General features: G+C 47.3%; 1 protein-coding gene across 15 annotated transcripts in view; it reads right to left on the reverse strand.

Annotated features, from left to right (window-relative positions):
- The window catches only part of LOC105278586 (bromodomain adjacent to zinc finger domain protein 2B), a 190440-nt gene that overhangs the window by 61527 nt on the left and 104178 nt on the right, over positions 1-24735 (reverse strand). For all 15 annotated transcript variants that reach the window (XM_026973355.1, XM_026973367.1, XM_026973356.1 and 12 more), the window contains exon 3: positions 1639-1696. The gene's annotated coding sequence lies outside the window, so the exon portion shown is untranslated. The remainder of the gene's footprint in view (positions 1-1638; positions 1697-24735) is intronic.

Here is a 24735-nt window from a genome sequence, read left to right on the forward strand (position 1 = left end):
GACCGCCGATATTTCTCCTCTCTCTGTTGGACACACCGGTCCCTCTCTCTCTGTCTCTCGGTCTGCTCCTCTCCCTCTAACCAGCGCGAATACGACGGTTGCACGAACGCTACAGCGCCGTTAACGGGGACTTCCCCACACGCGCGCCCCGAACACAGGTACAAATGTGCACATGCACATCCGTGGCACATTCGACGCGGGTACACGCGCGCGCGGATACGCAACGCACGGGAGGACGGCGCGGCCGGGCGTCATGCTAACGTACATGCATACGTCGCATCGGCTGCAATTATAGCGCGGCGATGGTCGCGCGCAGCAGGAGAAGCGAGAAGCGTGCGTGCGTGCGTGCGAGCGCACGGATGCACGAGCGGGCGAGTAGGAGGTTGCTCGCCGACGCGCGGTACCCTTTTTTTCCCCCCCGAGAAGCCGGGAATGCCGTGGGGAAAACGCGGAGATACGCGGAAGCTGTAATAAGCGAATTATGTGGGAGTATTTCGTGGCGGCGATCGATACGAAGAAATGCGCCGAGCGAGCGCCGTAATCTCTTTCGAGAATATCGACGCCTATAGCGAGCCGCCACCCCCGCTCGCTCACTCGCGACGGAATCGAATCGAATCGAATCCGAAGCGATTGCGGAATCAAGCGATGTTAACGCTTAAATAGCACTTTATTTAGCAATAAAGGCGAATTTGATTTTACTCTGCTGCTCGGGGATGCTCGCCCGACACAAATAAGCCGACGGGGCATTTAAAATTGCGCGACAGAAAGGTCAAGAGTGCACGCTTGATGACGATGAAGTCACTGATGACAATCTTCCGTGAAATATGGCGGTTTAATGTGGGCCGCGCAAGGTAATCATTTTTGCGAAACGTTACGGGCGTCTGAGAACTCTCGAGCCGTTTCTGATAATTCCCCGATGAAAAAGTCGTCCAGCGTTGAAATTTCACGTGATCGCGTTCCTCGTAGTGATACGTGTTTCATCCATTTTGCATGTGCTCTATAGACGATGCGGAAAATTAAAAGAGCGCCATTCCACGAGACGTTTAAAAATAGTTGTACATGACACGGATATACGTGCAAAGTTCTCGTATAAAACGCGTGTGCGACGTAAAAATAGAGAACCCGAGAAGTAAGATATTAATGCGACGCGTATTTTTGACGCGCACCTCCTACACCTCTCGTTCTCTCCCTCTCTGTCTCTCTTGCACTCGCCACGCGAAGGAGAGGATCATCAACGATAGGATATCGAGATGTTCGTGCGTAAGCTTGCGAAAACCGCCGCGGGCCACTCGACTTTCTACTGGCCGGTAGTTGAATTAAAAAACAAAAAAGAAAGAACGGCGCGATTAAAACAAGTCGCGAGAGCGCGCGCGATTAATATGAAACCATACGTCGAACGCGAGTTACGAAAGAGACAGAGAAAGGAAGCGCTCGCGCGCGATAAAATTCGCGATATTAAATTCGCAATTTAGAGGATATTACGTATGTACGATATCCGCGGCGTATGCGCATCGCTTAACGATTTCGCGGCTCTCTCTCTCTCTCTCTTGCTCGTTATGACGCGCGGCGGCACGTACACGCGCATACTTGCACATACACACACACACGCGCACAGAGGAGAGGTACTCGTGTACTCACGATTAATTACGAAGCCTCAACTCATAGTCGAAGCCAGCTCCACGAGGCTCCATCGCACCTGAAACACAGAAATACGTTACGTCATTAATAGCAACACCAAGCGACCCAGGATGTTCTTATTATTATTAGCCGATCAGCGAGATTATCAAGATGCGAACACGCGACCATTAGCGGGTGCCCCTCGCGCGCCGAATTTGCGAATCGTTTATCGCTTCGTTATCCGTATATACACCTACACGCGAGATACTCCAATAATGATGCAACGCGCACCTCGTATCTGAAATTTGTATTATCCGGCTTCATTATCCTTTCTCGGAACACTTTTATCGAAACGAGACGCGATAAATTCGAGATTTGTTATTACGTGACTGCACCCACAGAAAAGATTTCTGGACTTAATGCTATTACTCTTTAATCTATCATAAAATAACATCGCTATAGCGACAATCATATTTATTATTGAAAAGAAGCATATTTTAATCTTGAATAGAAAATTCGAAAATCTACATTTAAATAATCTTGGTGCTATCTCATTCATTTTCTCAGAAGGATTTAGATACAAATTTCTAGCAAGTTCAAAATATTCTTGATTTCAGAATATTGTCAGATCTAAAAGACATCTTATTCTATTCTTCTAAGAGAATTTGTAGAATCTGCACAAAACGGCCAATATTTATGTGTTGCAATATTAAATACAAGAAATATTAAAAGATATGGAAATGTCTTATCTCGAATCTTATTTCTCAAGTAAGTATATTGTATATACTTACTTACATTTCCATATTTTTTAATATTTCTTGCATTGTAAATAACAGAAACACTTTCCCGATTTTCGATTGCAACGCATAAATATTGGCCGTTTTATCGGAATAAAGGACGCAGAAGCGCCGAGTCGACGAGCGACTGTGAGAATATGATGCGTCGACATCGACGAAGCCTACTATAAAGTGGCGCTAATATCAAATTATTCTACATACAAGAATATATAAGCATAAATTTGTACATGTTACTCTTGTCTCAAGACAGTAAGACAATGTTATTTAATTGGAGAGAGAAGAATAGAAATTACTGATTTAAATTAAAAATTGTTTTATTTTCATATTTTTTATACTTGTGATACGATTAAATTAGTCAAGAATATTTTTCGTCTTGTTATCAGAAATCCTTTCTGAGGGTGTGTCATTACGAATAGGGAACTTTGAATTGGATCCGATAATCAGACCTGACAGTTCGAGCCGCGACTACTCGATGAAAGCAATACTGTAGGAGTGTAAGTTACACGCTTCTAATTATATCTTCAGCCGAATGAAAATGGCACCGAGAGTGAGTTGTATTCCAATTCAATGAAAGTTTATACAATCGGATGACTAATTTAATTTCCGGAAAAATGCAGAGAGCGACACTTGCAAAAGTGTCCGCAGCGCAACCGCGTTATTATTGCATCGAAGATGCAAGATCGGTTCGCTTCAATTACGGATCGCGAAATGGCGTATCAACGCACCAGCGCCAAATAAAAAAAAATATCCCTCGCGCCGCGCCCGCGAGTTATCATAACTCGGAGTAGTCCGGAATCGAGACTAATTCCGAGTGATTCATCACCATTATACATATCATAACGGTTATAACTGGTCGAAGGGTTCGTTGAGAGAGATAAGTGGCTGAATCTGGTATCCCGGTAACTACGCGTGCGCTAGTCGATGCACGAAAGCGCATCGTGCATACAAACCGTGGAATCACATCCGCATCGGCATTTGCTCCCCTATCTCCCCCACCCTTCTCTCTCTCTCTCTCTCTGTCTGTCTATCTAACTCTGTCTGTCGGTCCCGTTTCTCACTCGCACTCTCGACTTTTCCCTACCGGCGCGGCAAAGTGATACCACAAACAAGTAAATAGACTGCCGGCTGAAATTGACCAAAGTAATATTTGCCATCGATCGCGTTCGCCGCGGGAAAGGAAACACATGAATGTAGCAGAGCGTTTACATTGGCGCAAGCTAATGCATGAATGCCGAGTCAATGTTAGCGTTGCTTGCCTCGCGCTGTTGCAAAGTCGCGGGCTGCTCCGCAGCGCGTCTACCTGCTCTCGTTCTCCGTCTGCCCGGGCTCCGTTTCCGACGTTGAAATTGCGCGCGATCGACGCGCGGCTGACCGAAGCGATCGCTCCATTTCATCCGTTCGCGTTCCGCGTTGCGCTACCGTACGGCAAAACGCGGAGAAGAACGATACAGCTATATCCCCTTAAAACGCTCGGCACTTAAAATTTTTACGAGCCACTTGCGAGGCACGACCGACGCGCGATCCCCGTTTTAGTCCGCGTCTACGCTCTCGCAGCAGCGAATCTTTTTTTCCCCCGAGGGGTAAAACGACGGTCGTTAGTGCGAGCAAGTACGTTGATAAGTAAGTCATTACGTCTCGTCCCTGTATTTTCGTGTGTATTGCACGAGTATCCCGATACGCCGCCACGTATCGTGAACACGAACGCGACCAACCGCGTTGATCTTTTCCCGCAAAAAGATCGATCGACGGAGGAAAAAAGCGACGTTAGAAATTTGCTACCTTCTTACGTCGCCGGCGTAAGCTTCTCTACTTTCCGGACACGTTCGCAAATAATCAATAATCGGTTGTGCAATTAATTACGTGCACTCTGACACGACCTATAGCGTTTTTCATGGCGGGCGATTTGCCCTCCCGGTGACGGGGATTAAAGACTCGGGGCTCTCAATGGCTTGCTCGACCTCGGCCGATTTTATCTGCCGGGGTATTAATCCATTAATTAACGAGGAAGGCTCTCTCTCTCTTATCTGCCGGCGTTGATAACGGCCAAGAGCCTCGACCTAGTACAATCGCGCGCAGAAAGGCGAACCGCGCGCGTATGAACGCGAAAAAGCCGCCACGGCGATATCAAGCGCTTCAATAGTATCAATAATTCATGAATAACGCGGCGCTCGTCACACCCGAACGTCAATCGCGCACACACGCACGCACACGTGCATGCATACACACGTGCGCTCGCAAATATTTAAATTCGCGGCATCGTTCGCGATAACAATAACTTTTATTGGCAATACCGCGCGACGCAAAAGCGTCAGCGTATTAATCTTTTACCGCCCACTTTTGTTTCACGGAACCGAATTACAAAGTATAAATTATGCATTACAGTGACTTCATTAGTCGCTGTCATTACACACGCGCGCGCGCGCGCGCGGTAATTCGTTTCATTTTGCTATCGTTAAACGGAAAAGTCCGGCAAGACGCAAACGACCGCATCGCGCGCGATTGCGCAGTAAAAAAAGATATACATGTATATATTACACAATTCTATCAGCTTTTTGTAATTAAGAACACGCCTTTACGCGCCTCGTCGGTGTTCATCAAAGCGGAACACAATTACGTGACCCGCGTATCGAATTCTGGAGCGTAAGTATGGAATAATAATTATCTTCGGCTATCGATCATTTCGAGCGTTGCATTTTGTTAAATTACAGATCGACACGCAACGACGAACGGGAAACACGAAATGGCCATTTTGCCGTCGTTAACCATTGATACGGACAATGGAATACCATCAACCACAACTGTTGATTATCATTGACCATCGTGGTGTATCTTGCTCATCGTTCATCTATTAATATACATGTACAGAATAGTCGAATTGTGGGGAAAGTTAAAAAACGAATGCTGAAATCTACACCGAACTACACGACGCAATTATCCCAATCCCCATAATTTGGCCCGAAGCCACACGCCGGGATTACTGTATTCTGACCAGTTAAGCATTTTCAAAAAGAGAGAGATAAATATTTAATAAATATTGTTTCTCAGCGATTATTATTTATTCAACTGATCTATCGTTTAGATTATTTGCTGTGTTTTAAAAAGTCTAACAAATCCCGTTAGCGCACAGCTCTATAAAAATTATATAAGTTTCATGTCCGAACAGCGACATCTGCCGGTTTGATCGACTAAAAATATTTTCAAATAAATATTTAATATTCATGCCGTATAATATGTAATACAAATAAAACAATAAATGCTCCGCTGAGTGCATTGTGCTTCTCTGTTATAAATTTTTTCTATTACCCGTGCGCTTTATATTACCGCGCAACGTGCAATTAATCTCCACGTCGATCACTCAATTTAACGATGATTTCGACTGACTGACGAAAACCTCGGGGGAAAAAGACGGTGCTCGGAGGTCGATGATCCCCTGAGAAAGCGCCTGTAAATTGTACGAGTTGTAACGAGAGTCCGACTGAGTCATCGATATAACTACGTGTACTCGCCACTACTACAGCTTCATTCATGAGCATTGCGTTCTTACACGCTGACGCACCACGTGCTCGCGCGCATACAGGGTGTGCTAACTGCTTACCTCGCGGAAGGAGGCGGCACGATGTAACGCAACTTCAATAATTCCCGTCATGACGAGCGCGATACTCGCCGATGCACGCGCGTTTCAACCCAACTGCCGAATTGAATTTCGTCGCCGTTCCCGGCGCTCTTAATCGCGCGGTTAATCAACGCGGCAAACGTTGCGCGAGGCATCCTGTGCACACCACACGTGGTGCACGTGCAATGCAAGCGCAAACCCTCGCAAGTGCGAGACCGAGGAGAAAATACGTAGCCCTTTATTTTATGCGCCACCCGTGGCAGCGCGCGCGTGTGTGCATGCCGCGTGCACGCGCCGGTCCGAGTATTATTCACTCGAGAGCACATAGGTGCATACACATACGTATATATTTATATGTACGGCATATACGTCGACGTGTACACGTATACGACCTTCCCCATGTACATCGGTATCTGGGTCAGTGTCTTCCCCGAGAGCGGCAATTTCGACCCGCGATTTGACGTGCCGGCGTGATTTCTTCGGTTTCGCGCGTTTCGCATTCTCGTTACCGTACGGGAATCCCGGCACTCTGACTTTGACGTGTTCCCGGCAAATCTATCTCTCCCTCCGTTGCGTACGGAACGGTGACGCCAGGTCACCGTCCCGCGAAATTTTCATGACGAACCGCAACGGCAGATGGAGCCGATTTTTAATTGGAACATTGAGATGGCTATAAATTTTTGTGCAATGGACCGCAGGCGAGTAATGGCTTTTTTTGCAAGCTAATACGTTAAGCGCCGAGCCGAGTATTTTATTTATCTTTTTGTTTACGCAATACCGTCAGCTTGAGCGACACAAAGTCGCATGCAACCGTGAGCTGCATTATTGTATCATATTTATTAATATTAATAAAAATATATTAATAAAATTCAAATATTAATAAATTCTTCTATGAAGTTTAGCTACATTTTTCCTTTTTCATAATCTTAAAATTTTAATTTTTAATATCTATTATTTCTTACGTTTTCTGTCGTCAGTGACCGACACGGCGCTTAATGTGAAAACTGCAATTTGACCGTGCCAGCGTGCTATCGAAAGTGCTTTTTAAATATTCTTGAAATCGACTGACGAGACGGTAGTGAGAAAGGGAAGAAAAGAGCAAGAGACGATCAGTGCATGTTGTTAAACGTGCAGGATCGATGCAGCACGAAAACGAGAAGGATCCTACACAGTAAAAAATTGTGCGTCCATGTGTTAAAATTTTAACTGATGTGTTATTATTTTTTTTAACGTTTTTATATGTTACATTTATGTCAACTTCATAATTTAACACTTTGTGTATGTCTTAAAAATGGAATATTTGAATATTATTTTGAGTGCTTTTAACACAATTAAAATCATTTTAAACAATCAACATATCTCAAAGTCAAATGTTCTATCAACATTTTCTGACGAGTTATTGTAGCTACTCTTCCATTAATTTTAATTAATTTATATGTTATTTTTACATCACACTTCAAGTCACAATAATAAAAATAAATATAAGTCAGTTGTGTTAATTACTTAACAGTTCTAGTTTGTCAATAAGTAACATACGACGAATGAGTTACTTTAACTTAAAATTTAGAGTGGGCTTTCTGGGACATGCAAAAAATGTTAGAACTTAATTTTATTTTTTACCGTGTAATACATTATACATTTTACATAAAAATTTTACATTTTACATTAAGATTCTACATTAAAATTGGAAATGATTCCGAGATGAGCTGTCGACATGATACGTCCAAAACATCGAGTTATCGGCACAGTCAACAGTCGAGTGTAATTCGTAGCAGCGAGTAAGGATTAACGCGGCGAAAGGTATCGTTATTCGGCAGGATTGTTCCGGTCTGAAGGGGAATATGGAATTGCGCGATAACACCAATTACGTGATCCGCGACTGCTAATTGCTCCTGTAAGTCCCCGACGCAATACCGCATACGTTTTCCACGAAATACTTGGTTCATTTAATTATGCCACGACCAATGCTCCCCGTTTTTCTCTTTGTCGCCAGTGGCCGTCATTACGGATGTAGTTAAACAGTCATGATAATGCACATGAATTTATTCCGCACGAAACAGCTCTAATGCATCGTCCGGTAGCAGTTACGCGTCTCTCTTCTCGATGCATTAATGTAATATCGGATCATCAGTATCTTTGGGACTTCATTAAAAAGCTTTTCGCTGTTGCCTACGGAATTATGCAAAAAGTATTACGGGCAGCTTCTCCATCTTGCGTAATATTCCATTTTGGCTCGTCGTGTTACAGCGGAAATGTTGTAACATTACAGTCATTGCCGCCGTTATCGTCTCGCCGCATGTTAATACGAAAAATGCGCACCTGCATATTGTCCGCCCATCCAGGTAAAGAAGAAATGAATTAATATAATAAACAATAACAGAAGTTCTCTCTGCAGTGAGAAACAGCGAGGAGTAACGCTGCTTTCGAGAAAGATTATCACTCTCTTCAAACGCGGCTGCCGGCTTCGTTCGGCGACGAACAAATCAGATCGCGCTCACTTTTTTGTTGGACTGTTCGTGACTTTTATCGTCCATTTCATCCATCTTTTGTATCTTTTATTGTCTCTTTTGTCGGACAATCCGCGCGTGCTGGAAGGGCGCAACCGGCGACGGAAACGTCGTCTGGGAATGTAGTTCACGCGGTACAATCGCACGGAATAATATATGCCTCGACTATGATGAATCGGACAGCAACGGGGTTAAGTACCCATGACAATTAATGCGCGAATTAATTCCGTCGGCAACACCTTCGATGCATCATGCAGTCGCGACGAGCCGAGCGGAGAACGGTCGGCGCAATCGCGCGCAATGGCTGCGATTGAGCAATGTGGGTGAAGGCTAATGGCCGACCTCAAAGTTTTAATCGACAATTTTCGCGAAACACCACGACACACACACGCGTATATACACACATACACAGATACACCGTTCGTACCGTACCGCTGCAGCGTATAATTGATGCACCGTTTCGTCCCGAGGAACTTCGTTACAATGAAAGGAAAATTAATCCGCGTCCGCAATAAAAAATAATTGACTCTCAAAAAAGTCCTACTCATTTTCACCTCACCTCAAATTGATCCATGTTTCCCCCCTTTATGCTGATAAAAAAGCACGTGCGAGACGGCTAACGCGTCCATTAATGTCCGTTCCCCCTACCGGGGAAATAGCAACGCTCGTTAATTAATCAATTAACGACGTAACAATGATAAAAGCAATTAACGATAAGCGCGCGAGTCTTCGCGTTCCATAAATTACGTAAATCGGATTACCAGGATTAATGGGACAAACCGTTACACTTTTACGATTGTAAGCGCAGTGAACGACGCGATTCGATGCTGAGAAATCTGCCTTCTTGCTCGCCCTATTAAAAATAGCGATCGAAATGAAGTGCTCGCGGTGAAAAATCGCCGCGCGCGAGTGGAGGTCGTTACGTTCTAATTTAATACATTGCCGACTGTTCGGGGAGAGCCCTCCGTTTCTCGACACATCGCTGAACGGGCAGATTTATCTTCTTATATCACGCCGCAATAAGAGCGTTTAATAGAGCATTGTAATAGAACGACAATAAAGAGGCAATCAAAATCTCAGTGGAAAAATATTGCGCGCGGCTCGCAAGAAATGTGCACTTTACGCACAAGTATTAGGCATGACTCGAGCAGTTGGCGGAGCGTTAAGTTCGGATTCAGTCCAGGTGTAACGAGCTCAGGTTTAAGAAGGAAAATGTACGCGCCACGAGGCTTCGCACCTGCATGCACGTCCCAGTTCTCAGAGTCGCACGGCCCAGATCTTGCCACCGTTACGATCGTTCCTGCGGTAAATCCTTCCCCGTTCCCCTCCCCGGCGCGCTTGATTCGCCGTTCGATTCATTGGCGGGCCAACAATCGCGCTTGTCGACGAACAATCGTGGTACAATGGGGATTTTTCAAGTATCAAAGAGGATTCGAGGATAAAAAAATCGTCTGACGAACAAAAGATCAGCGCGAGTCGATTACAGGCGGAGGCGTGATATACAAAAAAAATATCAATAACAATGGGGGATGATTGAAAGCGTTTGTTTCCTTTTGTTTCCTTTCTTCTTTTTTTTTGATTGCGAAGTTATTCAAAAAATTGAATATTACTCGGTCCCTTAGCCGCGGTGGCGGCATTGTGGAGGAATTTAATTCTCCCCGCTTGCCCGCGGAAAATCGCGCGGTTTATAAACAATTAAATTTGCAGCAATCAGTTGTCATTTGATTTCAAGTTGTTTCAAGCGCTTAATAAAATATGTACGACGAAAGCGGAGAAATGTCGTCGATATATGTTATCTGACATCTTTTTCTCCCTCGCGCAAGTTTAATTATTAAATCTTTCAATGACAAATATATAGACAACGTCGCACGCTTTTACAAACAGTAAAACCTCTCGTAGAATCGATGCCGATCTCGTTGGGAAACTGATAACAGGATGTATCCCGATATCGAACCCGCGTCTCGGCGTATTTCGCAAGGAAACGTTAGCAACATCGCAACACCGGGGCAATAACGGCGCGGCGACTCTGTTCGGTTGGAAACCGGAAACCGAGCTCCCCCGCCGAGGCAAGACGAAACGAAATTGGCGGAAGTTACGCAGCGAAAACGCCTCACGGTGCCGACACCCATAAATCAGCCCCTCCCCCCGCTTCTTCTGTCCCTCTTGGTTCCCTGCCAACCGCGTTCTCTCTCTCTCTTTTTCGTCCTCGGTGTCATTCTCTCTTTTTCTCCATAAAACCGTGGAAACGTATCCACTTATTCGACGGGACGATCGATCACCGGGCGATCGCGCGAGCAGAGAAAGGCAGACCGTTGCGAGCGCAAACGCGAAAGAACGACGAGTATCACGAAAACGCGACCCTTGATATGCGCGAATTCTTAGTATTCATAAACCAATACTGATGACTATTCAGCGGATGCAAATGCTGTTTGCGTTGCGCGTTGCACGCGTGCAAAGAACGCTCGCGCGCTTCCGATGTTAATAACCACGGTGCGGCGCGGCGGCGCGCTGTGCACTCGATAAACGCCGATAATAATAGCGACGGGAAAGAGAGAAAAAAAGCGAGTCGAGGATTTTCAGAGATGACAATAACAACGGTCTTAATAAACCTGAGCGACTGCAGGGAAAAAGCGCAGGCGCAGTATGGAGAACGGAATAATATATGGAATAAATACGCGGAAGAGCGAGTTCCCAGAAGGAACCCTCGCGCGTTACATCATTTACGGGATAATGAATCACATTAATATGCATTGCTGTCTGCAAAAACGCGGCAAAGAGTTGCCGCGAGAAAATAGTCACGTCGATCTGAATAAAAAGCGAACGATCATGCGCGAGTCGCTCCGTCACTTTCGCGCTTTCAGCGATCAACACCGATCGCGACGATCGATCGGATCTGAACTCCGCTTCATGGCTTCAGAACCGAGATCTCTCGCTCTGAACGCGTTCCCCGTGATGGCCTGAAAATTATCGTGTGGATTACATTAAACGAATCTCGGAAAGACCCGCTCCGCTCTCGGCGACGCGCCCGCGGGATCCAGTCGGCGAGGGTTAAAGGGTTGGACCTCGCGGAACGTTTGCGCTCGATCGCACGTCGCCAGGTAACCGATTGCGTCATCGCGTCTGAGATATGTTCGGCCGATTACGCGGAGCAGCACGGAATCCTCTTCCCTGGCGGGGACAAGACAAAGGGAGCCGCTCGCGAGCGATCATCTCCTGGAACACGTGTTCAAGGCCTGCCCCCGTAATGGGTCCATAAAGATCGACGAGACTCCGCGAGACGATTCGTTATCCCGCGCCGGGGAGAGGAGATCCTCTCGACGATCGCGTCTCGCATGGACGAGGATCAAAGTCGCGTCGCACACACGTGCACGGGACGATAAAAATGGATTTCCTCTTTTTTTTTTTTAGCATAAAAATGGATTTTCTTTTTGTTTTGAAGGGTTGAAAGGCGGCAGAGAGCGTCGCGTGCGACGATACGCGATTCCGATGCCGGAGCGCGCGTGTTTCGGGAGCCTTTTGAAACTTTCGCCATCTAATTAAGGCGGAAATTTCGGTTTGCTGCAATTTCGCTTCTGTTCGCTGATGTAATGACATCGCGGACCCTTTCGCGGGTAAAACGGGAAAGGATGAAGCTATGTACGCGCGCTACGATGCGATTCCACGCGGGAACATGACGGTCGCGTGTTTTTTTGATGAAAATTTGTGCTTCCATTGCTTTAGCAGAGATAACAGCTATTGCTGTGAAGAGCAAATATGAAAAAGCTGCATTTCATATCAGACTTTTCTTACGAGCGAAATGGGATATTAAAAAATGGGACGTTTCAAAGTATAAATGCGTTGTTTAATAAATGAGACTCGCTTCCAACTGGGCAACGATATTTCATGCCGGACACAACGTAACTTCTCGTACGGGCGTGCTGAAACAACAAAGAGCGCGCTTTTTGTGCGGAAAAATTGCATCTAATGGGCAAATATCGACAGCATCGGGAAAATAATTGATTACTATATCAAGTTATTGCGACTTGTATCATTCACTCGCGGAAAGAGCGCGGTACAGATTTCAACGTCGACGCGCGTTCGCGCACGTCGATGCGTTACGCGCGTGTAGCTTCGATCGGTTGCAAGAATCGGGCCATCACGCACATGCGGAGCGTGCTATTGAACGTATCACACACGTGGCTTATCGGTGTTCTCTTGCAACATGCCAATTAATATGAAACGCGAACGAGAGGGAAAGAGAGAGAGAGACGCATCTGTTAAAAAAAAGATATTTTTTATCTCTGAGCGTGATGATGGTCCTTTAAAATTACTTGCGTCGTTGACGGCGTTCTTCCTGAAACGGATGCCACGCGCGGATGGCACTTAATAATTATATAGCGGTGCAATTACGTGCTCTACGTACGCGCGCTAATGCACGTACACACATGAACAGTCCGAGCGCCTCGCTCGTCGCTGTCTCGTTACTCGTTTTCCCTAACGTCGACGCGACCGCCTCGTTTAATTAAGGAATGTGTTAACTGATAAGTGCAGATGAGCGAGAGCAATGTACATCAGCGCGTGCGCGTCTATATTGCCTTTACGAGCATGTCGAGCAGCGACGCGCCGCGCCGCTTCGTTAAAATGATGAAATACTGAAAATTGCGGAGATCCACGGCGGAGAGCTCATTTAATCGCAGAAATTATCAATTACTTTAAAGTGCAAATTATTAATTATATGATAATTATGACGCATCAATTATGCCATCCCGTTATGCTTCGGTATTTTTAAGTTGCTTCAATTGTATAACCGGAACGTAGAAAATAATAACAAATGATAATTAAGTTCTACTTTTTACGTTAGATGAGTTTGCTACGCAGGGCAAAAGAGTAAAAAACTTTACTATTATATATTCAATTTTTCAAAAACCGATCTTGATATTTTGCTTCCTCTCTCTCTCTCTCTCTCTCTCGAACTCTGATATTGATTGCAAATTATGGAAATTGAAATAACTCGGTCATCTAAGAACGAACATGTTCTTTGAAAGAGCACTCTTCTTGGAATTTGATGTGTCAGATGGCGAGAATGGTCACCTCCACACACGTAGACTATAACGTGTTGCATCCACGAGCGCAGCCGAGGCGAGAAGCGAGTTTGACACGTACGAGCGCGTGATTGCTGAGATCGATGATGTCAATGTTTGCAGCATCATCAATCCTGCATCGTCTTGCAATTTCGCGTGACGGCTGACATTTTCCCGATCTTCCCGTTATTCATTTCTCTTTAATAAGTCATTATGTAATAACCAATGCGACACGTCGTTGCCGGCACGACACGTCACACGTGCCTCTGCTCTTTCGCATTCCGTGATTTGTCAAACATATGCAGCAAACTTCGCCGGAAGCCAGCGGCACCCGGCACACCCTACATGTCCGACCTATTTTTACCGCGATGGCAGTTGGTTAATAAACCAGCAGTGACGGTGACGGTGACAGTGCTCATTTCCTTCTTTTCGCGTAGTACCTCGGATCGCATCTCGGCGTTCTTGAAACACCCCGTACGATCGACCCACTTTTACGCGCGGCGGTGGGCGTTGATACACTGCCGGCGTTTGTTTTACTTTTTCGCATGCTTAACGCGACCGCGTTGCAGCAACGTGCGCGACGGTGAAATTGCGAGCGGCTTGTTCACCCGCCGAGCAAATGAGAGAGAGAGAGAGAGAGAGAGAGAGAGAGAGAAAGAGACTTTTCCGTGCGATTTTTCATGCACACGTGCGAGAGGACGTCGCATTACGCACGGCCGCGACGCGACACGCACGTGACCGGGAGTGGGCGCGCGCTCGCTCACGCGCGTGCAGATGCGTGCGCGGCGCGCACGCACATGCATCGGCGCGGTCGTGATTTCACTGGCGTTCCTCGGCCTGCGTCGTACCTGCCGCTCCAGGAGAACGCGCTCACTCGCAGCTGTCGGCATCGCTCGCCGCCCGCCTCTCGCAGCCGGCTGAGATCGCGTTTCAAATGCTTTCCCGATGCTCCCCGAGGCTTTCGAACGGCGCGAGCGCGATGGCGAGAGCTCCGCTCTCCGATCCACTCTGCGAATTATCGTCGGCGCGCAACTACGAAAATCGTCGGTCCACTCGAGCGCCACAGCGCGATTTTGCGAGCTGCATGTGCACCCCTGTATGACGCACTTTTCAGCTTCACGATGTGGAGGATGCTTCTGTTATCGCGCTCTCACGTCAAGCGATAAAGCTGTGTATCAACTGCGCGCACGGGTCGAGTACCGAGAAATCGATAGATTGAGATAATTATTGTAAGAGGCGAAAAATAACTAGGAGACTGCCTTAGATTTGAACTCGAACTCTCCGGGATCCCTGGTTCACACGCCTAGGTCTTAGGCTGTACGGCCAATACTCCTACTGTTCTGATCAACTTGTTTTCATTCCGATCCTCTATACGACCTGTCAGTCTCGACTATCTTTCCAGATCTTACAGCTCGGCCAGCCTGACATTACATTCGTCCCCGAATGTCTCCAAATCGTCGGTTCACTCCACTTGAGTCCCTCCCAACCTCCATTTTTGGTTCACTCTTCCGAGTCCCTCCCAACCTCCATGTTGGTTCACTCCTCTGAGTCCTTCCCAATCTCCATGTTGGTTCACTCCTCTGAGTCCTTCCCAATCTCCATGTTGGTTCACTCCTCTGAGTCCGTCCCGACCTCCATGTTCAGGCTTCACTACTGGCCAGCTGCTTCTCAACTCCCTCCTCTCCGAGGGGTAGCGGATTTTATCCCACTTCTGAATTGTAATAGGCGAAAAATAACTAGGAGACTGCCTTAGATTTGAACTCGAACTCTCCGGGATCCCTGGTTCACACGCCTAGGTCTTAGGCTGTACGGCCAATACTCCTACTGTTGTGATCAACTTGTTTTCATTCCGATCCTCTATACGACCTGTCAGTCTCGACTATCTTTCCAGATCTTACAGCTCGGCCAGCCTGACATTACATTCGTCCCCGAATGTCTCCAAATCGTCGGTTCACTCCACTTGAGTCCCTCCCAACCTCCATTTTTGGTTCACTCTTCTGAGTCCCTCCCAACATCCATTTTTGGTTCACTCTTCTGAGTCCCTCCCAACATCCATTTTTGGTTCACTCCTCTGAGTCCTTCCCGACCTCCATGTTGGTTTACTCCTCTGAGTCCTTCCCGACCTCCATGTTCAGGCTTCACTACCGGCCAGCTGCTTCTCAACTCCCTCCTCTCCGAGGGGTAGCGGATTTTATCCCACTTCTGAATTGTAATAGGCGAAAAATAACTAGGAGACTGCCTTAGATTTGAACTCGAACTCTCCGGGATCCCTGGTTCACACGCCTAGGTCTTAGGCTGTACGGCCAATACTCCTACTGTTGTGATCAACTTGTTTTCATTCCGATCCTCTTTACGACCTGTCAGTCTCGACTATCTTTCCAGATCTTACAGCTCGGCCAGCCTGACATTACATTCGTCCCCGAATGTCTCCAAATCGTCGGTTCACTCCACTTGAGTCCCTCCCAACCTCCATTTTTGGTTCACTCTTCTGAGTCCCTCCCAACATCCATTTTTGGTTCACTCTTCTGAGTCCCTCCCAACCTCCATGTTGGTTCACTCCTCTGAGTCCTTCCCGACCTCCATGTTCAGGCTTCACTACCGGCCAGCTGCTTCTCAACTCCCTCCTCTCCGAGGGGTAGCGGATTTTATCCCACTTCTGAATTGTAATAGGCGAAAAATAACTAGGAGACTGCCTTAGATTTGAACTCGAACTCTCCGGGATCCCTGGTTCACACGCCTAGGTCTTAGGCTGTACGGCCAATACTCCTACTGTTGTGATCAACTTGTTTTCATTCCGATCCTCTTTACGACCTGTCAGTCTCGACTATCTTTCCAGATCTTACAGCTCGGCCAGCCTGACATTACATTCGTCCCCGAATGTCTCCAAATCGTCGGTTCACTCCACTTGAGTCCCTCCCAACCTCCATTTTTGGTTCACTCTTCGGAGTCCCTCCCAACATCCATTTTTGGTTCACTCTTCTGAGTCCCTCCCAACCTCCATGTTGGTTCACTCCTCTGAGTCCTTCCCGACCTCCATGTTCAGGCTTCACTACCGGCCAGCTGCTTCTCAACTCCCTCCTCTCCGAGGGGTAGCGGATTTTATCCCACTTCTGAATTGTAATAGGCGAAAAATAACTAGGAGACTGCCTTAGATTTGAACTCGAACTCTCTGGAATCCCTGGTTCACACGCCTAGGTCTTAGGCTGTACGGCCAATACTCCTACTGTTGTGATCAACTTGTTTTCATTCCGATCTTCTATACGACCTGTCAGTCTCGACTATCTTTCCAGATCTTACAGCTCGGCCAGCCTGACATTACATTCGTCCCCAAATGTCTCCAAATCGTCGGTTCACTCCACTTGAGTCCCTCCCAACCTCCATTTTTGGTTCACTCTTCTGAGTCCCTCCCAACATCCATTTTTGGTTCACTCTTCTGAGTCCCTCCCAACATCCATTTTTGGTTCACTCTTCTGAGTCCCTCCCAACCTCCATGTTGGTTCACTCCTCTGAGTCCTTCCCAATCTCCATGTTGGTTCACTCCCCTGAGTCCGTCCCGACCTCCATGTTCAGGCTTCACTACCGGCCAGCTGCTTCTCAACTCCCTCCTCTCCGAGGGGTAGCGGATGAATCTCAACTGTCTTCGAGGGGTAGCGGATTTTATCCCACTTCTGAATTGTAAGAGGCGAAAAATAACTAGGAGACTGCCTTAGATTTGAACTCGAACTCTCCGGGATCCCTGGTTCACACGCCTATGTCTTAGGCTGTACGGCCAATACTCCTACTGTTGTGATCAACTTGTTTTCATTCCGATCCTCTATACGACCTGTCAGTCTCGACTATCTTTCCAGATCTTACATTATGTTGGTACCGGTTCCATCCGCGTCATCTGAATCGCTACCACCGAATCCGCGGATTGGCGACGTAACGCCAATAACCGAAGCGGAAAACGTTTTGTCGAAATCATTTTCGACGCGCGCGAGCAAGTTTTCCGAGTGCGATTTAATTTGCGCGAGCAAAGTCCCTCGATGCGGGGATCGAATGTCCATCTCCACACTCATACACGTGCAGGTCGACACGCGTTACGTAGCATCCTGCTTACGCCAGTGCACGCCTTTGGCGATTTATTTTTCTGCGCGATCTCGTCTACGTTATTGCACGCGCGGCGGCCCCGCACTTGGAACGCTCGCCGAGTGTCCTCGTAACGGCGTTTCCTTTCGAACTAACGCTACCGTCCGTCCCTCCTCTTTCACGCTCTTCCTACAGACGACGACGTCGAGACGACACGGCGGCTCGGATTCGGTCCTCATCGGCGGAAATAATTCTCCGCTCACGGCTCAGCTCGGCTCGGCTTGGCTTGGCTCAGCCGGCAGCACCGAGAGAGCAACGGGCAACCGACATTTTCGAGACAAAAGTCGTTCAGCGAGAGCCGGGTTGGCCTTCGCCGAGTCAGGTAGCAGCTGGAAGGACCCGCAGCGCGCCGCACACGCGGCCAAATTACGCGCGCGAAGGGATACGTCTATAGACGTGCTGCGTGTATATGTGTGTGTATATATATCGAGCCAATATAATTCGGACTTATCCGTCCGGCTGATACTTCCAACGCCGGTATCTCTACTTTCGTTGCGGCAGATCGATACCAGAAACCGGGGTGGGGCATTGTCGTGTTTCCCCCCTCCCCCCGTTTGCTCCTCGCCATCCTTTCTGCTGCCTCCGTCCCGCCCGCTGCTGTTGGTTGACGGCCGCGACGAGGGTCCTGACGCCGGGAGACGTAGGATCGTCGACGCTTAAGGCGAATTTACACGGCACGCTCGCAAGGCGTCGAGCTGCAGCAGTCGGGGAAGGAAAAATCGAGAATCGCCAAGTCGAGCCTCAGGAACGAGCGAATAATTTCCATAATCGCTCGTAAGTCGTAACGCGCTGCTTACGTTTTCACCTGGCTTAAATAATCCTCTCCGGATAATTTCTCCTCGTTCCGTGAAAAATGTATCGTTCCTCTGAGACAACTCTATGCTTACGTTATATTCACACCGGCAGCGATTTAACGTCAATCTCATTTCCGACTTACGGAGCTAAGTGTCTCGAAGAAAAATTTTACCTTGAAAAGAATCGTAAAGTTTCCATCTGCTATACACTTGTCGTTGACATCGTGACTTCAAGTTCACTTCCCTGGCGAGTTCAGAATCGCGAGGAACCAAGGACGAGACCGCCCGCGTGTATCGATCACATCGTTTGTCGCTGATGGTGCACACACATTTAAACAAAAACTCTCTCGCGCGCGCGTTGCGGATGATTCACCCGGTATGTCACCGTGAACGAGCGAGCCGTGTAAATTCGCCTTTACTTGCCGGTGCCCGTGCATATGTGCGTGCGTGCGTGACCGGAGGCCGTGCGCGCGCCACGTGAACAAAAACAAGCGGCGCTCTCTGCAACGAACGCGATCGAGGCGGAGCGCGTTGAACGTTTGAGGCTCCTACTAAACGTCGTTCCGAACGCGTCCTGGAAGACTGGATTCTCCACGGTCCTCTCTCGACGCTCTTCCCTCGTCCTTCGGCCCGAGGAAAGCGCCATCGTTTCATATCCCATTCTTCGTTCTAACTGGCGACTGAGGGAGCTCGACGTACGTCGGATGCGAGCCGATTAACACTCGCAGAGGCGCGTTTCCGTACAAGCGAGCGATCTGTGGCACGGATCGACATCACGTTCGTGCCAAATGTCGAAAAATAAGCGCAGTCGCGAAAACGAGAAATACTCGATATTTCCTGTGATACATTGCATTGCAATAAAATATTATTACAATTGGATATTGTTGAATCTTTGCTCCTGTAATCGTTGAAGAACTGCTCGGAGGAAGTTTCGACAAATCAACTGGAAATATCAATAAACGTCAATCGCGCGGAAATGTCTATCTAAATGGCGCACGGAAACGCAATGAAAATCAACTTTCGACGGTTATTAAGGAAAATTATGCAATAAAATTATTCGTAAAGTGAATAATTCCACTGTTCAATGTGATTTATGTTCAACTTGCGATTTAATTATTATTAGTATTGAGCGCGATTGCGCTGTTCTCTCGTCCGCATAAACAAACTTTCCGCGGAAAGAGTAATAATGCTAACAATAGAAGTCACATTGTGAAAATGCATCGATTTCCAATTTGCATATGCATGCGGCATCATTGCAATTAAAACCGATCGTAAGCCAGCTCTTAGACGTTTACATATGTATTACACACAGTTAAGAGTGCCGTAAATCGAGCCGCTCATTATGAGAAATATTATACATGCATCCGGTCTCGTTAAATTATTCAAACTGCAGCAACATTACGTATCAATCATTGATTATGAAAAGCTCAACGCGCATTCATCGCGCATTATTTGGACATCCGCCAAGTCGACGGATGACCAGCATTGACACACAGGTGATTCGATCGAAAGCCTGCACCCACAGAAAAGATTTCTGGACTTAATGCTATTACTCTTTAATCTATCATAAAATAACATCGCTATAGCGACAATCATATTTATTATTGAAAAGAAGCATATTTTAATCTTGAATAGAAAATTCGAAAATCTATATTTAAATAATCTTGGTGCTATCCCATTAATTTTCTCAGAAGGATTTAGATACAAATTTCTAGCAAGTTCAAAATATTCTTGATTTAACAATATTGTCAGATCTAAAAGACATCTTATTCTATTCTTCTAAGAGAATTTGTAGAATCTGCACAAAACGGCCAATATTTATGTGTTGCAATCGGGAAAGTGTTTCTGTGTTTCTGTTATTTATAATGAATAAGTGCAATACTCTACAAGAAATGTTAAAAAATATGGAAATGTCTTATCTCGAATCTTATTTCTCAAGTAAGTATATTGTATATACTTACTTACATTGCACTTATTCATTGTAAATAACAGAAACACTTTCCCGATTTTCGATTGCAACACATAAATATTGGCCGTTTTATCGGAATAAAGGACGCAGAAGCGCCGAGTCGACGAGCGACTGTGAGAAAATGATGCGTCGACATGGACAAAGCCTACTATAAAGTGGCGCTAATATCAAATTATTCTACATACAAGAATATATAAGCATAAATTGTATATGTTACTCTTGCCTCAAGACAGTAAGACAATGTTATTTAATTGGAGAGAGAAGAATAGAAATTACTGATTTAAATTAAAAATTGTTTTATTTTCATATTTTTTATACTTGTGATACGATTAAATTAGTCAAGAATATTTTTCGTCTTGTTATCAGAAATCCTTTCTGAGGGTGTGTCTTTCCTGAAATATCTATAATTTCTTTTTCTTTTACTGTAATCAATTAAATATCAATTAAGATCCCGGTCAACGGAAGGCAAATAGGGAACTGGCTAATTCTCGAGAGGTGCAAAGCCCGACATTTTAGATCGTAACGGAAGATAACGTAAGCTCTGCCAGCTGAATCTGGTTTAATGGCGTATTAGCATGAGGTAACGTCGTTCGCGCGGCGATTAAGAGATTGTTACGGGGCCGGCAATTAACAACGGTAGACAAAGTGTTGAAGAATCCCAAGAAACGAGAGCGGCAAATTTAATCAAACTTTTCGGCCGTGTCTACCCCGAAAACGCAATTAATGTGAGTTAGCACTTTCTCTCTCCGTCCGGAGGATTACCTTTTCCCCACCCCTTCTCCTCTCCTTCTCCCCCGCTGTTAAGCGATGTGTCGCGGATCACGCGAGCACGCGAAAGCCAGCGTCGCGTCGCCCGTATTGCAAAAACGCGAAACCGTCACACCGGCGTCGGCGCACGGCGGCACCGAGCTCGCCACGCGATGCCGAGCAACGACAAAATGTGGAAATAAAATATAAGAATGAGAAAGAAAAGGCGGCGCGGAGATCGACGTAACGAATTTCGAGTAACGGCCGCGCAACGAACACGCATTTGTGTCGCGTCGTCGCAAATATCTGATTTTATTGCAAAAAAAAAGAAAGAAAGCAACATCATGTTTTACATCATCAAACGTGTCTTCAAAATTGTAATTTTCGTCTTAACGTTCAACGTCGTCGCTTTGGTCTACGGACTCGGCAGAGTTCTTTACGAAACGCTAACCGGTTTTTCGCGACGCGATGACCCATCGCGGATTTTGTCCGCTCGTCGGAAACCGCTCTCGCGGCCATCGCGAATTTCGAGGCGTGCAAACGGTCGTTCGCGCGGGCCTCGTGAGGCCGCGGAAATGATTGTCATCCTAATTTATGCGTGGCGAGCCATAAACGCGATCGGAACGGAGCCGATCCGGCCGGCGAGGCGATCGTAATATCGACAGCGCGCGCGAGACTACTCGCATCACCCCGGGCGATTACGCGTGCGAGCCACCACCGGCGGCGGCAACTTTCGTGCCGCATTTATGCCGTTTATGAGAGAAGTTCGTCGAACGCAGAATACGCGCGCGCGAGCTACGTTTTGCGCCATTCCCCGCGTGTTTCCCTCGCGACGCGCGCACGCGAGGTATGCTGCGAACGCCCGTTAAATCATAACCGTAATGGAGGGCGCATTGCATTACGGCCGAAATACACTTCGACGGAGGGGCGCGCGGCGGTGGCGGCAGCGGCTTTTTATTCGCGTACGGCCGTTTCCGAAGCCGGGTATACGCGTCTGCAGTTTACGGAATTCTCGGCGCAGATCCGCCATTCTCCCACCGCGCGATAACGATTCTGTGCATTTTTATTTTTCTTCCCTTCTTTCTTTTTTTTTCTTTTATTCCGAGCGCGCCTAATTATCCAAAAAATTACGAACGGGGACCAGCGAGCTCTGTCGCGCCGCGAATATTGCCGAATCATTTTTGCGGCACGTTCGACAAGCGAGTTCTCGCCCAAAAGTATCGAAATAAATAGCACGTTCGTTTCTCGAACCGCGCACCGATTTGGAAACGTAGTCGCGTCGTGGGCTTCTGAATTGCGCCGGGCAGGAGGTCAAAGACCGCGGCAGATGTTGCCGCCGTCGACGTATAGTGCGCGCGACGTGCTCCTCCAGGTGCACCGCCGCGCGGGTATTCTCGTCGCGAAATTACCCGCGACAAGTCACGGCCCCATCGTTTCGATTTTACGGCACCGTCGATCCTCCCGACGAACGTGTGTCGCGTAAGTCCGCTCGCTCGCTCGCGCGACATGCACTCCACGCGGGCGAGCGGTCTGTGTCGCGTCTACAGCGCGAAATCCTCGCGACAATGCAGGGATGATATCCGATTCGGTGGCGGCCGTTAATCCCTTTTTCCACGCTTTTCGTAACGCGTTCACAACCTGCGAGAAGCCTCGGGGAAAATCCTCGGCGAATGATACCCGATTCGATATACCGCGCGCGGCCGTTAATCTGTTTTTAATATTAAACGCGAAGCTGCGCTCGCGGGGTAATAAAGAAACCGCGACCGGAATCCGCGACACCTCCCCGAGTGTAATATCCGTCGAGATTACCACGTATACTATACGAGGCGACGTATTAGCACGTTCCCATTATAAATTATAAAACCCGCGACGCGCGCGCGCGAGCTTTTACCTCCGAAATACAAATTTCGTGATTTTTGATGCCGCGCGTGTTTTTAAAGCCGATATAGCAAACGTACATTTATTACGTGTACGTGGCCGCGGAACGTCGTACTCGTGCGAATTATTCACGCTGGAATAAATCCACGCGAGGAGCATCAATGGAACGCACGGTTATCAGACGTCGACCGAGAAAATGTTCCTCAAGCGCGCGCGTGTGTGTTTCTCTCTCTCTCTTGATACACGTGTATCGATGAACGATGAACGTGACAGGCGGAAAAACGTGCGACGTTCCTCCGAGTCGTGATGAAGCACGTGAAAATGGAAAAGAGGAACTCGAGAGATACTTACTAATGTGCATTGATTAAATCGGCACTAAAGTAAAGCTGCTTCGGCTGGTAAAGTGCAACAGGTAGCGTTAATGTTCCTCGGCGCGTATAATGCAGTTGGAGAACGATTAATGTCCGCGATTGGCATAAGTCAGCATTGTGATGCGCTACCCGTTTGTATACTTGTATCAAACACAAACTGCAATTCGTCCTGTTTGCCGACGTGATTTAAAATTACGCGTCGCGCCGAACGCACAATGACGCGCGCGTTTCGGGCTTTCGCGCGATCGAGCCACGTGTGGAGGAAGCTCCACCAGGAACCCTGATTGGTACGTTGTCATGTACATTCATTCACGTAATTAACGCCGACCTGCTCACAAAACGCAACGTGTAATCTCTTTCCGATTTCCCTCGGCGCAACTCGAGTTGCGCGGCACGCGCCGCGAGTAGTCTCGCAACTTCCTAGTTTTTAAAACAAAACGGCCGTTGAGCAAACGTATGGAAACGGAAGCGTGCACTAAGAACACGCACACACACACACTGGTGCACACACAGGAAACTGCACAGCGGAGAGGCAGCGCGAGCAGTTTGCTTTCTGTCACCGCAGCGCTCGCAAACTTTTCGCACTCGGAAACAATCCCGATCCACCCGCGGAATCGCGTTTCGTCGACGAAACCATCGCGGCTTTCATCGTCAGCTTAGCAGCGTGTCGCAGCTCGAGAAATCGCGAGCAACGACCGCGCGAATCACCCGCGCAATAATAGCCGCCGGTATTAACGCGTTGATCGCCCAAATCTGGGCGACAGCGATGTTTCCTCAAAACGCTCCGCCACCCACAATTGGGCGACGCTTTCAGACGCAGAATGAAACTGCGGAGCAGAGCGCGGGCGAGTGAAAATGATATTCCAGGTAATTATTTATCAGTGACGTTTTACAAATCGGACCAAATATCACCGTCGGGCCGACGAGTATCAAAGCAACGCCGCAGCGTCCCAACTTATTGCGCTCCGCGAGGATAAAACATTCGATTTACGATGGACGATCAACGTCCCACGTAGAAATTTCAAAACGGTCCAATACTGGGACTGTACCGTTTGCCATCGTGGCAGTACTGGCCGCCAGTATTGTGCCAGTACAGATTCGACACAGGAGTGTAACGCCATGCCGTACTTAAGGGGGGAGCCTGCTTCAGAACGCTGAAAATAAGGTATATTTTACGAATTGTTTTTGGAGAAACTATACAGCGGATCATTATAAAACTTTGATGTATTTATTAGTACATGTTTAAAGATAAAA

This window comes from Ooceraea biroi, chromosome 10, assembly GCF_003672135.1.
Source record: "Ooceraea biroi isolate clonal line C1 chromosome 10, Obir_v5.4, whole genome shotgun sequence".
Classification (NCBI taxonomy): Eukaryota; Metazoa; Arthropoda; class Insecta; order Hymenoptera; family Formicidae; genus Ooceraea; species Ooceraea biroi.